This window comes from Poeciliopsis prolifica, unplaced genomic scaffold, assembly GCF_027474105.1.
Source record: "Poeciliopsis prolifica strain line A6 unplaced genomic scaffold, Auburn_PproV2 SCAFFOLD014, whole genome shotgun sequence".
Lineage (NCBI taxonomy): Eukaryota > Metazoa > Chordata > Actinopteri > Cyprinodontiformes > Poeciliidae > Poeciliopsis > Poeciliopsis prolifica.
The window spans coordinates 12,092,207-12,107,717 of record NW_026562389.1 but is presented as its reverse complement, the minus strand read 5'-3'; the positions used below and the strand labels follow the sequence as shown (position 1 = coordinate 12,107,717).

Below are 15,511 nucleotides of genomic sequence, written 5' to 3'. Positions count from 1 at the left end.
GATGGAGCTCTACTGTTTCAGACATTGAAAAACTGATCTTGTATGTGTCAAGAGAGGGGGAGAAAAACAAACCTGGCGCTGCAATGATAATCCAGTCTATGGCTGCCAGTGACCGTTTAACCATGCCGCCCAGCTCCTTAGCTTGATGCTCAGGGTGCAAAGAGAGAGAGATGTGAGGCACAGCTTCTTCAGACATTTGATACCACTCTGATTGTTGTTCTGTAAGACAGGCAGCAGCAGCCACACCACCAGGAGCCACAAAAATATCTGAAATTTTTACCTCCCAGGTCGTTTTCCCCAAAGAGGAAAAGAAAGCTTCCTGGTACCACTCGGAGTTGTCCCTGTCGTAGAAAAGCGTGACACGAGGGGGCCAGGCGATGAGACATAGGGACGCAGAGCCAGGATCCAGGGCTTCCAGGTCATGAACATTGACATCAGGCTGCTGGAGGGTAAGTTCGTTAGGAGGCCCCAGTAGAGGTCAGCACAGTCAGACACCACTGGTTGCATGAGAAACTGTCCATCCGAAGGTCAGAGGCGTAGTGAATGGCAGAGTCTGTTCAGTCCCTGAGAACCCTGGTTGACCTTGAGGTATGTCCCAGCATTGCTGGGCCCAATGTCCAGGCCGGCCACAGGAGTAACATACGTCATGCCCTTTAGACCATCCACCCCTTGCTCCACGGCCTCGCCCCAAGCCTCTCCGTCCACGACCAACCCCACACCACCCTCCTCCACGAGGGGGTCCTCCATACCTGTTTTGGGAATACATAAAAGGATAGAGAGAGAGGAACAGGTCCTCCCACATATTGGTCAGTGTTTTGCATGTAATTTGGAACCCCTCCCTGAATATGTGTACCTTGTGATGGGGGTCCTGTTGCTGCAGCTGCCATCATCACCTGTTTTCTTTTATCTTTCTTTTTACTCAGTTTTTGTTTTGCTTCCTGCAGTTGGAGTTTCAGCAATTGATTCTCTAAATCCTCAGTGTCAGACTGTTTTTTCTTTAACTTGTTCTGTGCCTTTAAAAGGTGATGAAGAAGGTGTCTCTCCCATCTCACATGTTCACACCCTGCAAGATCTGGATTATTCTTTATGGATTCTACAACCTGTTCAGGGACACCTCTTTAGACTGCTTCTCTGAACATTTCAGTTAAGTTTGTGTGTGGGCCTTTAGGATTAACTGGTTTGTTTGAGCCAGGTTTCTGCAGATTTATTTATATACTCTTTGGGATCCATGTTACAATTCAAATTTAGTGATTGGGGTGATTGTTGCTTAGGAAACTGCTGTTTAATTTCTCGAGCCAAAGGTGTAATGACAAGGTGTACTGCGGTTGAATTATTTACATTCTGTGTCCCTGCTGCGTTTTCCACCTCTCTCAAGACCAGACCTGACAAGCATCTGCTCATTATTGCTCTAAAATCCCCCATAGCCAGAGTTATTGCTGATGTTAACAGATCTAACTCGGCCAGCCAAAGGCTCCCTCCTGCTGTAATACTGGGGAGTTCATCTACGATGGCATCTCTGTCACCTAAGGGAATAGGAACATATTTCTGACCACCAGCGCTGTTTCTCAGAAGAGGATAAACTCCTGTGCTCTGTTCTCTCCCTGTGTCTACTCTTGCATCTTCAAGGCCCAGACCACCCCCAGTTCCTGGAGAATGAGATATGTGGTACACCTGTCTCATTTCATGTTTCTCATTCGATCTGGCCGCGTCTTCTCTATATGCCCCCTTTTTTCTGTGTTCACTCTGTCACTAAGATCCTCCTCTGACCCCCATGTTCCATTTGCATCCAGTGTAACTTTAATGTTTCTGGCTGGTTTTGCCAGTATTTGTCATTTTGCATCTGTTCAGCCTTATCACACAAGTCCTGTAACCTCTGAGCAGACTTAAGAAAGGTGTCGTTTAACTGTGACCAAACTATAGGGTCCTGTGCAGACGCTCGAGGTTTGTCAGGGGTTTGATCTAATACCATCCGTTGTGGAGTTGTATTCACACCGAGTTTCTGATGAGCCCTGCGTGGGGGCTGTCTCTGCCTCGACTGCCAAAGTTCCCTCCGTAATATTAATTATGGGGTATATGCCTCTTGGGGGGCGAGTTACGTCTCCCATGTATGGGGGTGCAAGTGAAGTTTGTTTATTTGGTCCGTGTTCAGAGCTGGTGGCAGCTTCCTGTTTTTTGTGTTCAAATGCATGAGAGATTCTCTGCCATGAAACTAATATATTTTCTCTCTGCCTGACCTCTGTCTCTGCTTTCTCTCTGTCTTTTTTGAGCCTAGTCTAGTGAGAATTCCTGCTTCTGCTTCTTGCTGCATGGCTTCAATCAGTTTTCCCTTAGCATCATTTATCCCTTTTAGCAAGTATTTTCCCAATGGTTGTCTGTTTATCAAGTTTCCTCCTTTCTCCTGCACCAGAACTTCTATCCCCTTTTTCAGGTTTGCTTTTTCCTCCTTATTCTGATCTTCATTATGCTCCACCAAATAAGTTGTTAATGTCTATTTGCTCTCTGAGCGCAACCCAAGGCCCAGTGCCCCACTTTGAATCGTATTTCTCCTGTTCAAGCTCACACTCCATATTTTTTTTTTTAGACTCAGAATCACCTCTTTTCTCCTCTTCTTTTTTTTTTTTTTTAACAATTCTGCTCGCACGGCGGCAAGAAAACCAACACAGCAGATAAAATCAAAAACCTTAACAAATCTCAATCTCTAAATGCCAACCATGGTTTCAAAACACATTGCAATGAACAGAAAACGCTACATTTAAAAGTGAAATGTCTGCTCGGCGGCAGAGGCTTACACACACAGCTTCACATAGAAATGGATCCACGCTTTTACAGCTTTTATTTATGCCCTCTTTTGTCAACCATTATTACTTTTTCACTTAACTTCATCTATAATACTTAGAGGGTCAGATTGCGCTCAACCTTAAACTTTTATCTTAAACTTTTAACTCAACTTTTATCTTGAACTTCTATCTGAACTTTTAACTTACTTTTCAAAACTCAACTTTTAACTCAACTTTTAACTTAACTTTTATCTTAACTTTTATCTTGACTTTTAACTTAACTTTTATTCTATGGTGGACAGCTTTCACCGCTTCTTGCGTTTCTCAAGCTGACTCAGATTGGCTTACTGTTCTGTTTTACGAGGGCAGTACTCCTCGGGGTAAAACCACAAAACCCAGCCTTCACCTTTGCCGCGTCCGGCAGAAGGGGGGGGACGGCCAGTTCCCACTGCTTCCAGCCAATCAATCTTTACTTTCTTTCTTTTTTTATTTTCTTTTTTTATGCTCCTATGAATAATGAAACACTGTGACAAACCAGCAGAAAGCAGTACTATAATCAAATGACAACTTAGAAACAATATTGACAACGACTGATAACTGGAATTTAGACAACCAAGGGAAGCAGTACAATGGTGTGTATTAAGGAAAAAGCTTCCTCAACTTTTGTGGGCCCAACACCAGAGTACTGTATCCGGCAGGCTGCGCCCAAACGGCCAGTCCAATCTCTGCTCGTGTCTCAACACGCAACCATCCTCTGCTACCAATTGTTGTGAAAAACCATCATGTATTCTAAACCCGATACACCAAAAACGTGCAAGCGCACGAGCAGCAAATCAGCCAACACAAAGCAATCAGACTTTACGTTTTTTATTCTTTTTTAGCGCTAAAAAAAAAGACGCTTACCATCACAGACTAGAATTGAAAACCAGGGGCCCCGAGTTTATACAGAATGTGTTTAAAAAACGGGAAGATTCGTTGCTTATGATCTAAGAACACGCCCAGTGGTCATCCGATGTCCTGCGTCGCCTAAATCTCTATTTGCTTGGAGATGGGAGTGAGGAGATGATTCAGTTTCTGTATCTGTTACAAATACAAAGGCCTTTGTGTGAAAGTATGAGAGTGTAATGTGTGTAGAAAGCATATGTGTGTATTTGACCTTGACCTAAGTGCCTCAACACTATGCATTCAATTATTTTTATTCCAAATATTTTAATCAAAATTTACATGTATGATTTACACATCTACAGAATATAAAAGTAAAATAATGTTAATCTTACAAGCAAAGTGAAATGTAATTTTTAAAAAGTGTTTCTGCTGTACAGTAATTGTGAATTTGGGCAGTCGTACAGTAAAGAAATGTTTGACTTGCAGAGAACACAACAAATTTAAACTTAGAAGGCCAAATTTCTTTAAGCTGTGCAAATGGAACCAAGGAACCATCTATAAACAGATCCTTGAACTATAACACAGAGAAAACCTTAATCAATAAAATATTGATTAAACAGGCAACTTATGGCAATACGACTGAGTAGAGAAACTGGAGATGCCTCTATTTTCCATGCATTTGTTACATAGCATAAATCTAAATTTAATTAAATTTCTGGACTTGTTGATACAAAATTGTTTATTAAGCCAAACTGTTAATTTGGTTCTGCCGTTAGTGACACTGGCTGATGAAAGCATGGTACTTTTGGCTCGGCTTCCAAAGAAAAGCCAGCTCAGTATTTATTGCCATCATATTTTAGTGTGATGGGGCAAATCAAAATGTTTTGAAAGTTAATAAATCATTTTACATTTAGTGTTTTTAAGAGAAGCTTGTATAAAAGTAAATATGTGCTATTAGGATTTGAATAAAAAAATGCCTCTTAAATTTGAATTTGGTATATCAGTGCTTACTTTTTCAGTATTAAAATAAATTCAGAATATATTTCTAACCTGAAAAAAAATTGGTATCATTTGTACATAGTTGCAATTTGCATTTGTTAAAAAAAATCACATTTCTATTTTAAAGTGATCAAATTTGTAAAAATTCAGCAAATAAAATTCAACTTCTCAAAATTCAAATGCAATATTTTCAGTGTCCTCAAATTCAACTTTCTCATTTTCACTCTCTCAAATTCAACGTCTAAAATTCGCTGTAAAAATGGCAAGGTTACTTCAGGTCACAGACATGCGCAATGGACGTCAGATTCCAACACTCAGCCAATCACAAGACGCCACGTCATAGAGAAGAAATACCAGCATCACGGAGGCTGGCGACTATGTAGGCGAACGCTAACCCAAAGGTGAGTTTAATGCTTTCATATTTCTGTAGTACATTTCATTTGGCGCCTGAGGTTTGATACATTATCTTAAAGCTCGATTTAAAACACGGGTTTGGTCCGTTAAACACCAGGAAGATGTTACATGGTAAACAGAAACATTCTGTTTGTGAGGAAAAGCTTGACTAATAAAGTTTATCCAGAATCTGATTGGTGTTAAAATAAGGAGAAAGAAAACAAAATAAACTCCGACTCCCAGAATGCAAAGCGCTCAGCCAATCATTTGTTTCTGAAAATGCATATTAATACTAACCTGTAATATTACTGCATTATTTCCTTAGTTATTGGTGCTTCACTTTTATTTATTTTTTTTGCCCCTTTTTACATTTGATATAGTTTATTTCATTATTTTCATTTTCATTGTTATTTTAACTTTACTGGATTAATCATTTTGTAACAGAATGAAATATTGGAGATTAGAAATAAACATTTAATTTAAATAAAATATGGGCTCAAACTACATATTTTCAGTATTTTTCTGTAGTGTTGAGAAAAAGCAGCTACAATAACTTTACATCTTTATGGACCAACAGGACGGATCTGCTGAGCAGCTCAGAGGATATTTAAATGTAAAGATGATTTATTAAAAGATTTTTCCATAAGTTGATTATCTTGTCTGGATTTTTTAACATTTCAGGATGAAATGATGTTTTATTAATTACAACCTGATCCATCATCAACAACAAAACAACAGATCTAAACTGTAGATCAGGAACATTTTATGGTTTGTTTTGTTTGGGTTGAAAATATTTCCAGGCCTTTTTTGTATGTGTTAATGTAACATAGTTAATGTATAGAATTCCACTTGTCTTTACTTCTAAGTTTGGGTTTATGTGTAATGGGTGAAACAGCACCCCCTCCTGGTGGGGTTGCCAGTTCATGAGAGATGGACGCGAGGTGCTGTACTGCTCGTGATGAACCTGCTCCCTGATTATGTCATATTTTGTTTCATACAGATAAACCACATTTTGTCTCCTGGTCCCGTATTCATACAACGCAGAGCTGATGATAAGCTGTAATAGTTAAAAAGGCTACATTTAATTTTTTTGGTTTTGATTTCATGTACTTGGTTGATTTAAAAAATAAATAAATAAATAAAATTGTTATGAATAATGTTTTTGATTGTTTTCCTCTATTTGATTTGTATTTAATTTTGATATTAGTGGATTTACAGTTTTTTCTTCCTGACAATATGAAGTAGTTTTATTAAAGGTTTATTGAAACGTTTCTGCCTGGAGGCCTGGATGGAGAAAAGATCAAACCAGTCAGATCTGCTGATTTCTCTCAAACTTCAAAACACAGATTGTTTGAACTGAATTAATATTTTTCTTCAATTAAACTATATAAATTGTTTCTGCCACTTAGTGATGCTGGTTGATGAAAGGGTCTCTAATTTATGGTTAATAGCCTCATATTTCATCTTAATGAGATGAATCCAAATGTTCTGTTTTGATAAATCATTTTGCATTGAGTCTCTATAATCATTTTGATATTTGCCTAATTTTATGCATTTGTTGTGTTAGCAGGCTTTCTTACTTCTGTGTTATATTTGAATCAAACTTTTAATTTTTATCTGACACAAAACAAACTATTGAACTGAACCACAACAGAAACAGAACCGAACCCAGAAACCAAACCATGTCCTCAGTGAAGATCGATGTCCAAAAAGTCAAAAGCCTCGACTTGGATTGGTTGCTTCAGATCCTCTTAGTTACTTGTTCAGTTTTTGAGAAGCCAAGCCGCCAGGGAACCAATCAAAACAAAGTTCTGATTCACTGAGAGTGAGAGCTGAGCAGTGAAAGGAAAAAACTCGATCCGGCTCTACCTAGATGAGAGTCGGCTCTTTATTCACTACAAAGTCTTTATTCACTTACCCTGCTTGAGACCTCCTTGTACCAGTCTCCTCCTTTTAGATTCCAGATGAAAATGTGTGAGCTGCAGCTAGACGCACTGGCTCTCTGCCTCAGCAATTCAACAAGAAACTGATTTGTATTTTAAACAAACTGTCACAAACTCTAATGCTAAATAATTACTATAAGTTTGGATCTAAGAACTAAAGTGTTTTTTTTAAAAGCTCTTTTTGAGAATAATTTTTTATTTTAAAAGTAAAATAGTTTCTTAATTCTATGGTATTTCAGTAATATAAAATGCATGCAAATAGTATGGTTAAAAGTAACTAATTCAAAACATGCTGTTAATGCTAAAGGAAATATCTTAATATGTTTGATTATACTTTGGAGAAGACTTTTAAAGTTTTAATGTTTCACTGAACTATTGAACCGATCACCAAAGAGTTTGTTGATTCTGATAAGAAACAGACTTTTAGACACTCTCGTCTAAAAGGTCCTCCTTGATAATTTATGTGAGTTCACCTTATCGTAAAGTCTACCCAAAATGTTCATGCTGGATCTAATGTCTCTATAGTTATGCTAACTGGACTTATATTCATTTCTTGCATATTGAGAATTAATTATTTGGTTTAAATTTTCATATTAAGTTAAAACTCAGTTCAAGATTAAATAACTTAAAAAAACAACATTTAGTCAACTTATCTCTTGTTAAATCAACTTTGAGTTGAAGCCAAAACAATTTTCTTCTTGAGTTTATTGCATTTAAAGGCAGCAGGTTAAACTTCCTTCAGATGTTTTACAGTGTAGTTTACTTTATGTTAACAGGAAACGTCTGCAGCAGATTTTCTTCCACACCAATAAAGAAATAAAACTCAACATGAAATCCTTCATGTTCTTGATCCACATCAGACCTGCAGAGTCTGACGGTCCAGAGACTCTCAGCTTTAATCTGGATGAAATCTGGTCTGCACTGATTTCACTCAATGAGGCTTATATGAGGCTTTAAATGAGGCTTATATGAGGCTTTAAATGAGGCTTATATGAGGCTTTAAATGAGGCTTAAATGAGGCTTTAAATGAGGCTTAATGAGGCTTAAATGAGGCTTTATGGCAGTAAAATGAATGTTTTCCATGTTGTGAAGACAGCAAAGCTTCCCATGTGTCACATGTGAGCCTTTCAGTTTGAGGCCTGCAGCTTTTCTCAGCGTTTTCTGCAGGAATGAGGAAGAACATGGCAGCAGCAGCCAGTGCAGGAATTTCACTGGAACATCCTGCAGTCCAACTTCAGCAGAGCAGCAGAGACTCAGAGACAACAAGCTGCTGCAGGAGGAGGAGGATTTATTCAGCTGCGCTTATGTTTCAAGATCATTTCATAGTCCAGATGAGTTTGTAACTTTATTCCTGAGGTCAAAGTCAAACATCAACAGGTGAGTCAGAAAAAATGTTTCTTAAAATGTAAACGGTTCCTGTGAACAAGAAGCTGTTGAAATGATGACCTCATTTTATTTCTGTGTTTTAGGTAAATTGTCATGTCAAAGGTCACGGCCTTTATGAAAATAGTTTCTAGTGATGAGAGTCACTCTGATATTCGCAGCTCTAGAAAAACAACACAGACGTTTTCAGCTCTGTTGCTTTTTTACTGATTTATTCTTTTCTTTGTCAATTTTCTGGTTTAAATTTAGATGCTGATGAAATTTTTGTCTTTCTGGGTTTGAATGCTGATTATGTGGAAGATAGTTTTCTTCCTTTCAGGCGGTTTTATGGATTCCTAACCAGAGCTTGGAGTTTTATTCCCAGAGAAGCTTTAGGAAAAGAGCCAGTAGCAGTGATTTGATCAAACTCTAGTTTTTACCTGATGATGCTGTTTTACCTGAATGTCACCTGAACTGGATTCATCCAGAATCTGATCAGGTCAAACTGATTTTCTCCATTTATTTTGTTCTCAGATGATTTGAAGCTTTTTTTAGTTTCTCATGAACTTGAAGCTCTGCTTGTTTTTCTCTTCCTTAAACTTCCTGTTGATCTGCTTTCTGAGCCAACTGACATTTAATCTTCATCTCTGAACATTCAGTCTTTCTGAGGCAACTGGTTCCTCCCAGCAGAACGCTGTGGAACAACTGGTTGGACTGGATTTCTGCTCCCAGTCACTCAGTGGAAACTAAACTGGTCTCTGTGTCGTTGGTAAATGTTCCAGTCAGACTGAAGACACAATAAATCTGATCAAATCTGATCCAACAGAAATAAATCCATCATTATAATCGTCTATAAAACATTATTTCCATCCAGACTGTGAACATTTCTATTTTTAATTACTATAATTTACAGTTTTTCTCTGGCAGATTTAGGATTCAGTTAAATTATATTTTAATGTTTCTGCTGACTGATAATAATACTGATATTTTGGATCGGCCTAGTTAAAGTCCTCCAACCTGCAGCTCATCACCAAAGATAAAAACATGAGAAACGTTTTGATAGCAAAATGATTTTCTATTGATTATTGAGAAAGTTATGAATAATTATTGATGTTTTTACAGAATGCATTAATTTCAGCCTCAGTGAAGATAAACAATGTTTCTGAGAGTCAAACTTTAAACTTTAAACTTTAAACTGATTTTACCTCTGATATGTTACAGCAACCTGAGGTTCTGGTTCTGGTTCTGGTTCTGGTTCTGGTTCTGATCCAGGTTCTGGTTCTGGTTCTGATCCAGGTTCTGGTTCTGGTCCAGGTTCTGGTTCTGGTTCTGGTTCTGGTTCTGGTCCAGTTAGACCCAGAGACATCATGGCTGCTGCAGAACCTGGTGAGTTTAGTTAAACCTCTTGAATCCTTTGATTAAATCAAAATATTGATTATTGTTCATTGATTAAATCTAAATATTGATTATTGTTTATTGATTAAATCTAAATATTGATTATTGTTTATTGATTAAATCTAAATATTGATTATTGTTAATTGATTAAATCTAAATATTGATTATTGTTTATTGATTAAATCTAAATATTGATTATTGTTTATTAATTAAATCTAAATATTGATTATTGTTTATTGATTAAATCTAAATATTGATTATTGTTTATCTGGTTCATACAGAAACATTTTTCTTTCATGTTTTTATTTTCTCCAGAAATTCGATGAATGAAAATATTGTAAAGTTTCCATATTGTCATAAAATATTCAGTTTTTGAAGGATTTTTGTTACTTTGTGTTTTAAATGATCAGAGACATGAATTATTGTCTCTGACCTTCATTAACTTGTTCAGCTTCATTCTGGCTTCAGAACCGGACCTTTGGACCGGTCCTCCTCTGGTCGGAGAAATGAATTGATCTCCATGACAGTTTGATCAGAAACAAACGTTTCATTCTGTCTTGTTTTCACATCAATGTTTCCTGCTTTTACTTTATTTCTCTCCACTTTGGGTTTGGATCAGTTATTGAAACTGGTTCTGATCCAGATCAGGAGTTCAGTTCTTGGTTTCTCTGGAGAATTTTAGAACTGATTTTATTTTCTTCACTTTTTGTCCTTTCAGATCTGCAGCCTGTGAAACGCAGCAACAGCCTGGAACTGATTCCTCCTTCCAGTGAGTTTAACTACTGACTGATTTACTGATAGGAATAAAATCAACATGATTCATATTAAAGTCCTGAAATCCCACAATAATAATTCATGTCTTTGTTGAGAAGATGCAGAATTATTGAACCAGAATCTGATGAAACAAACATCTCAACTTTTTATTTGGATCAAATTCTCGTCTTTTTTCTAAAAGCCTGAAGTTTGAATTTATATAAACTTTTGGATCAAAGATCATAAATATTACTGGATCAATACATTAAAAGTTTTCTATCTCTATGATCTGAATGTTTTCAACTGTTTTAATAGTTGTATTTTATTTCCAGTGTCTGAGCTCAGAGTGCTTCTACTGGAGGAAACTGGTCTGACAGGAGTTCAGTGGGGAAATTCATACTGGGATGGGATGGATTCACCACAACACCAAACACCTTGAAGAAGATTTCTACTAAACTGAAAAACAAACAAATATCTGTGATCAACAGTCCAGATGTTTTGCAGAAAACAGCAGAAAAACAGCAACAGTTCATTAGAAAGTGTGCTGAAGTCTCTGATCCTGGACCTCATGTCTTCCTGTTGGTTATTCAGCCTGAAGGTTTCACTGAATATGAGAAAGATCAACTCTGCAGAATCCTTCAAGGCTTCAGTGATCAATCATTTGATCACTCATTGGTTCTGATCCTGAAGTCCAGTCAGAAAGGTTCTATGATCGGTTCTCCTCTGGAGGATTTGATCAGAAAATGTAGAAACAGACATTTAAAGATGGAGGAAACTGAACGTGAGCAGCTGCTGAGTCAATTTGATCAAATTATGAAAGAAAATAATGAAAACCATGTGAAATATGAGGAGTTTGTAGCAGCAGCAACGACTTTACCGTCAGATGATCAGACTCAGAAACAACCAGGATCCAAACCTGCTGCTGGTAAGAAGAGGACTCAATCTGATTATATAGCTCTATGTTCATTGATTAAAAAAAAAACTAACATAGATTTTTCATATCTGGACAAGAAATCAATTCCCAGAATCCATTGTAAATTATTTAATTCCAGGACTTTATTTTTATATGTTGAAATAATTTCAATTAAAGATAAAGAAATGTCTGGTCCATTTTCTGTCCAACATTTAAAAATAACTGGTTCAAATTCAGGCTCTGATCCAGTTCTTAAATCCACCAGATTAAAATCAGAAACATTAAAAATCTGCCAAATTATCAATTTAAAATATTTTGCTCTGAGAATCTCCAGTTTAAACTTCTTTTGTTTTTAATCTGAAAAGATTCAGACAAATTTACTTAAAGTTCAGTATAGAAAACTTACACATCAAACTGTTTCAATAATGATTGTATTGATTTGTAATAATTTTTATCTGTTTTGTTGCAGTTAAACCCAAATCTAGAGGAGAGCAGAGACCGAACCAGAACCAGAGACTGAACCTGGTTCTGTTTGGTCCAAATGATCCACTGAAGACGGCAGCAGCCAAGGTCATCCTAGGTCAGCCAGATCTTCCTCCAGAGAGGCTCAGGAAGCAGGGAGAGGTGTTTGGACGTGGGGTTTCTCTGGTGCAGCTGCCTGCCTTGGATGGAAAAGCTCAGCAGGAAGTGATGGAGGAATCCTTCAGGTGTGTCTCCCTCTGTGATCCTGAGGGTGTCCACGCCTTCATCCTGGTCCTGCCTGTGGGTCCCCTCACTGATGAAGACAAGGGAGAGTTACACACCATCCAGGACACATTCAGCTCCAGAGTCAATGACTTCACCACCATCCTCTTCACTGTGGAGTCAGACCCTAAACATCCAGCTGTTGGGAACTTTATAAAGGAGAACAGACACATCCAGGATCTCCTCCAGATCTGTGGAGGAAGATATTTAGTTCTGGACATCAGAGACAGACGGCAGATCCCAGAACTGATGGAGACGCTGGAGAAAAATGATTCATCTTTTACGACTAAAACATTATTTTGGGGCCAAATGGAGGAGAAACTGCAGCTGCAGAATAAAGTGAAGAAGTTTGAATCAAAGTCTGTGACTCCAGGTAAATATGATGTTTATGTAATTCAGATATAAAAGACTTTTTTCTCCACTTATTTACATGAAGTTTAATATTATTGTATATATATACAGGATGATCCCAGCAGTTCTTTTTATTAACTTATTGCTCAGTTTGAGTTTTTACAGTGAAATGTTATAATAATTCATCTGAGACTTAAAAACATACAAACAGTAAAAAATCTCCTGTTTTTCTGCCTGATATCAGGAAACAACTGAGATGTTGAATGATACAAATCAACTTTCTGACCGATAAAAATCATTCATGTTTTCCAAATAACTTTAAATAAATTACTTATAATAACAGAAATGATGGAACAAAGCAGAAGTTTTCATCATAATGGTTGTGAGGATTCTGTCTCATAACTTTCTACCATTTATTAATCTTTATAATCTTCATTCTAACTCAGATCCTGAGCAGATCCCGGTGTCAGATCATCTCCGGATCGTTCTGGTCGGGAAGACGGGCGGCGGGAAGAGTTCATCAGGAAACACCATCCTGGGCAGGAGACAGTTTGAAGCTAAAGCGTCTCAACTGTCGGTCACTAAAAGCTGTCAGAAAGCCCAGACTGAGATCGCAGGGCGGCGGGTCGTTGTGGTCGACACGCCTGGCCTGTTTGACAACACGCTGGACGCCGGCCAGGTGGACGAGGAGCTGCTGAAGTGCATCAGCCTGCTGGCGCCGGGGCCACACGTCTTCCTGCTGGTGCTGCAGGTCGGCAGATTCACCGAGGAAGAGAAACTCACTTTAAGACAAATGAAGAAAGTTTTTGGTAAAAACTCAGAAGATTTCACCCTCATCCTGTTCACCGGAGGAGACAAACTGGACTATGAGGACAAAACAATAGAGCAGTACATTAGAGAGGGAGCAGATGAATCCTTTAACAAGCTGCTCAGAGACTGTGGAGGAAGATATCATGTTTTTAATAATTATGACAAAGAGAACCGATCACAAGCCAATGAACTGATCCAGAAGATCAATGAGATGGTGAAGCAGAACGGAGGAAACTGCTTCACCAGCGAGATGCTGCAGGAGGCCGAAGCTGCAATACAGAGAGAGGTGAAGAGAATCCTGCAGGACAAAGAAGAAGAAATTCACAAACTGAAGGAGGAACTTGAAAAGAAACACAAAGAAGAAAAAGAATCACTGAGAAAAAAATGGAAACAGAGAGAAGAGATGGAAAAAGAGAGAAAACAGAGAAGAACAATTTCAAGAGATGGAAGAAAACATGAGGAAGGAGCGAGAGCAGAAAGACAGAGAACAGAGAGGAAGAGAAGAGGAAGAGAAGAAAAGACAAGAGCAGGAAACGACAACAACAGCAGTGGGAAAAAGAACGACAAGATTTAGAGAAAAAGATCCAACAGGAATCAAAAGAAAAGGAAACAATCGACAGGAAACTGGAAGAGACGAGAAAACAGATGGAGGAAAAACGAGACGCCTGGAGAAGGAAAGAAAGGAGTGGTGGGAAAATCGACACCGAGAAGACCAAGAGAGACGAGAAGAACTGAAGAGACTCCAGGACAAATACGAGAAAGAAAGACAGAAATATGAAAACCAGAGGAGAAAAGATGATGAGAGGAGGAGAGAACTGGAGAAGGAGAGAAAAGAATTAGAGCAAAATATCAGAAACAAGTGGAGGAAGTAAAGAGGAAGTTTGAAGACGAAGCCAGAAAACGAGCAGAAGAATTTAATGAGTTCAAAGAAAAATACAAGAAAGATTTTTCTGCTCTGCTGCGAAAACAAGAAGAGAAACAACAGAAAGAAAAACTTAGAATGAACCGAATAAACACATGAAACTTCATGTTTCTGATAAATAGGATAAAAATTAATGAATCATAGAAAGAAAAACAAAAGATGTCAGAAAAAACACAGAGTGATGCATCACAACGTCCTGAAGATCTTTGGTTTCAGTAAAGTTTCAAACTTTTAGTTTCTTTTGATCTTTACATTTAATTTAATCAGAGTAAATTTGGTTTAAAACATTTTACTTTATTAAATATTATTAATAAATTAATAATCCAACATCAGAAACAAACATTGTTATTAAATGTAATATTTCTGGTTTTTTTATTTTGCTTTGTCTTCAATATCAGGAATTCTTCTGCTTTTATTTGTTTCACATTTTCTTGTTTTTTATTTTATAAATGAAACAATTAATTAACAAACAAGTTGACATGTAAATTTCTGTTCATTTATTTGTATTTTTATTATATATTGTTTTACAACTAAAGTATGAAAATTGTAGATGTGAAATTATGAGTAACTTGTATAAATTTGGGATTAATTTGGTTCTTATTGCAGCAATAAAACATGTTTAATGTGATTATTTGAAGTTTTGTTTTCTTAGTGTGAATAATTGTTTCTGAAAATAATTTGTGTTTATTTGTTGATTCTTCATTTCAGTCAGAAAATGATAAACATTTAATTTTAATCATCATAAATCTGATGCTGCAGAAACATTCATTCTTCATGATGAACCATCAGGAATCTGAAACTGTTCAAGTTTTACTGGATGTTTTTCTGCTTGTGTTTGATTTGAAACATGATTTTTTCAAAATAAGTTGGTATCAATGTCTCTCATTGTGTCTTTATTCATGGTTTTATACCAGATCATGTTATAATCCCAGTCAGTTCTGCATCAGCTGCAGGTTTTCATGTTATCAGTTCAGAAATGCAGATTTGAAGAATTTCCTTCATTTGTTCAGGAGACAAAAACAGAAACTCCAGAGAGACGAGGAGCAAAAACCTGAGCTAAAAGTCTGAAGAAGTTTAGAGTTTAGAGCGACGGAGCCAACAGTCTGAACTGGAAAACTTCTGATCACATTTATTTTACTGAAGCAGAAAAACATGCTTCTGTCTGCTCCTGATTTGATTATGATAAAATTCTTATAGGTCGAACCAACAAAATGACATTCCGACCAGGATCGCCTTTTCCCAGTTTTCCATGATCTCCTTTAAA

General features: G+C 37.2%; 1 protein-coding gene and 1 pseudogene across 2 annotated transcripts in view; both read left to right on the top strand.

Annotated features, from left to right (window-relative positions):
• The first annotated feature begins 8,281 nt into the window (after positions 1-8,281).
• LOC129365916 (GTPase IMAP family member 4-like) overlaps positions 8,282-15,511 on the top strand; it is a 94,216-nt gene continuing 86,986 nt past the window's right edge. For both annotated transcript variants that reach the window (XM_055039468.1, XM_055039467.1), the window contains exon 1: positions 8,282-8,374. The gene's annotated coding sequence lies outside the window, so the exon portion shown is untranslated. The remainder of the gene's footprint in view (positions 8,375-15,511) is intronic.
• Positions 8,284-14,639, top strand: LOC129365896 (GTPase IMAP family member 8-like; annotated as a pseudogene).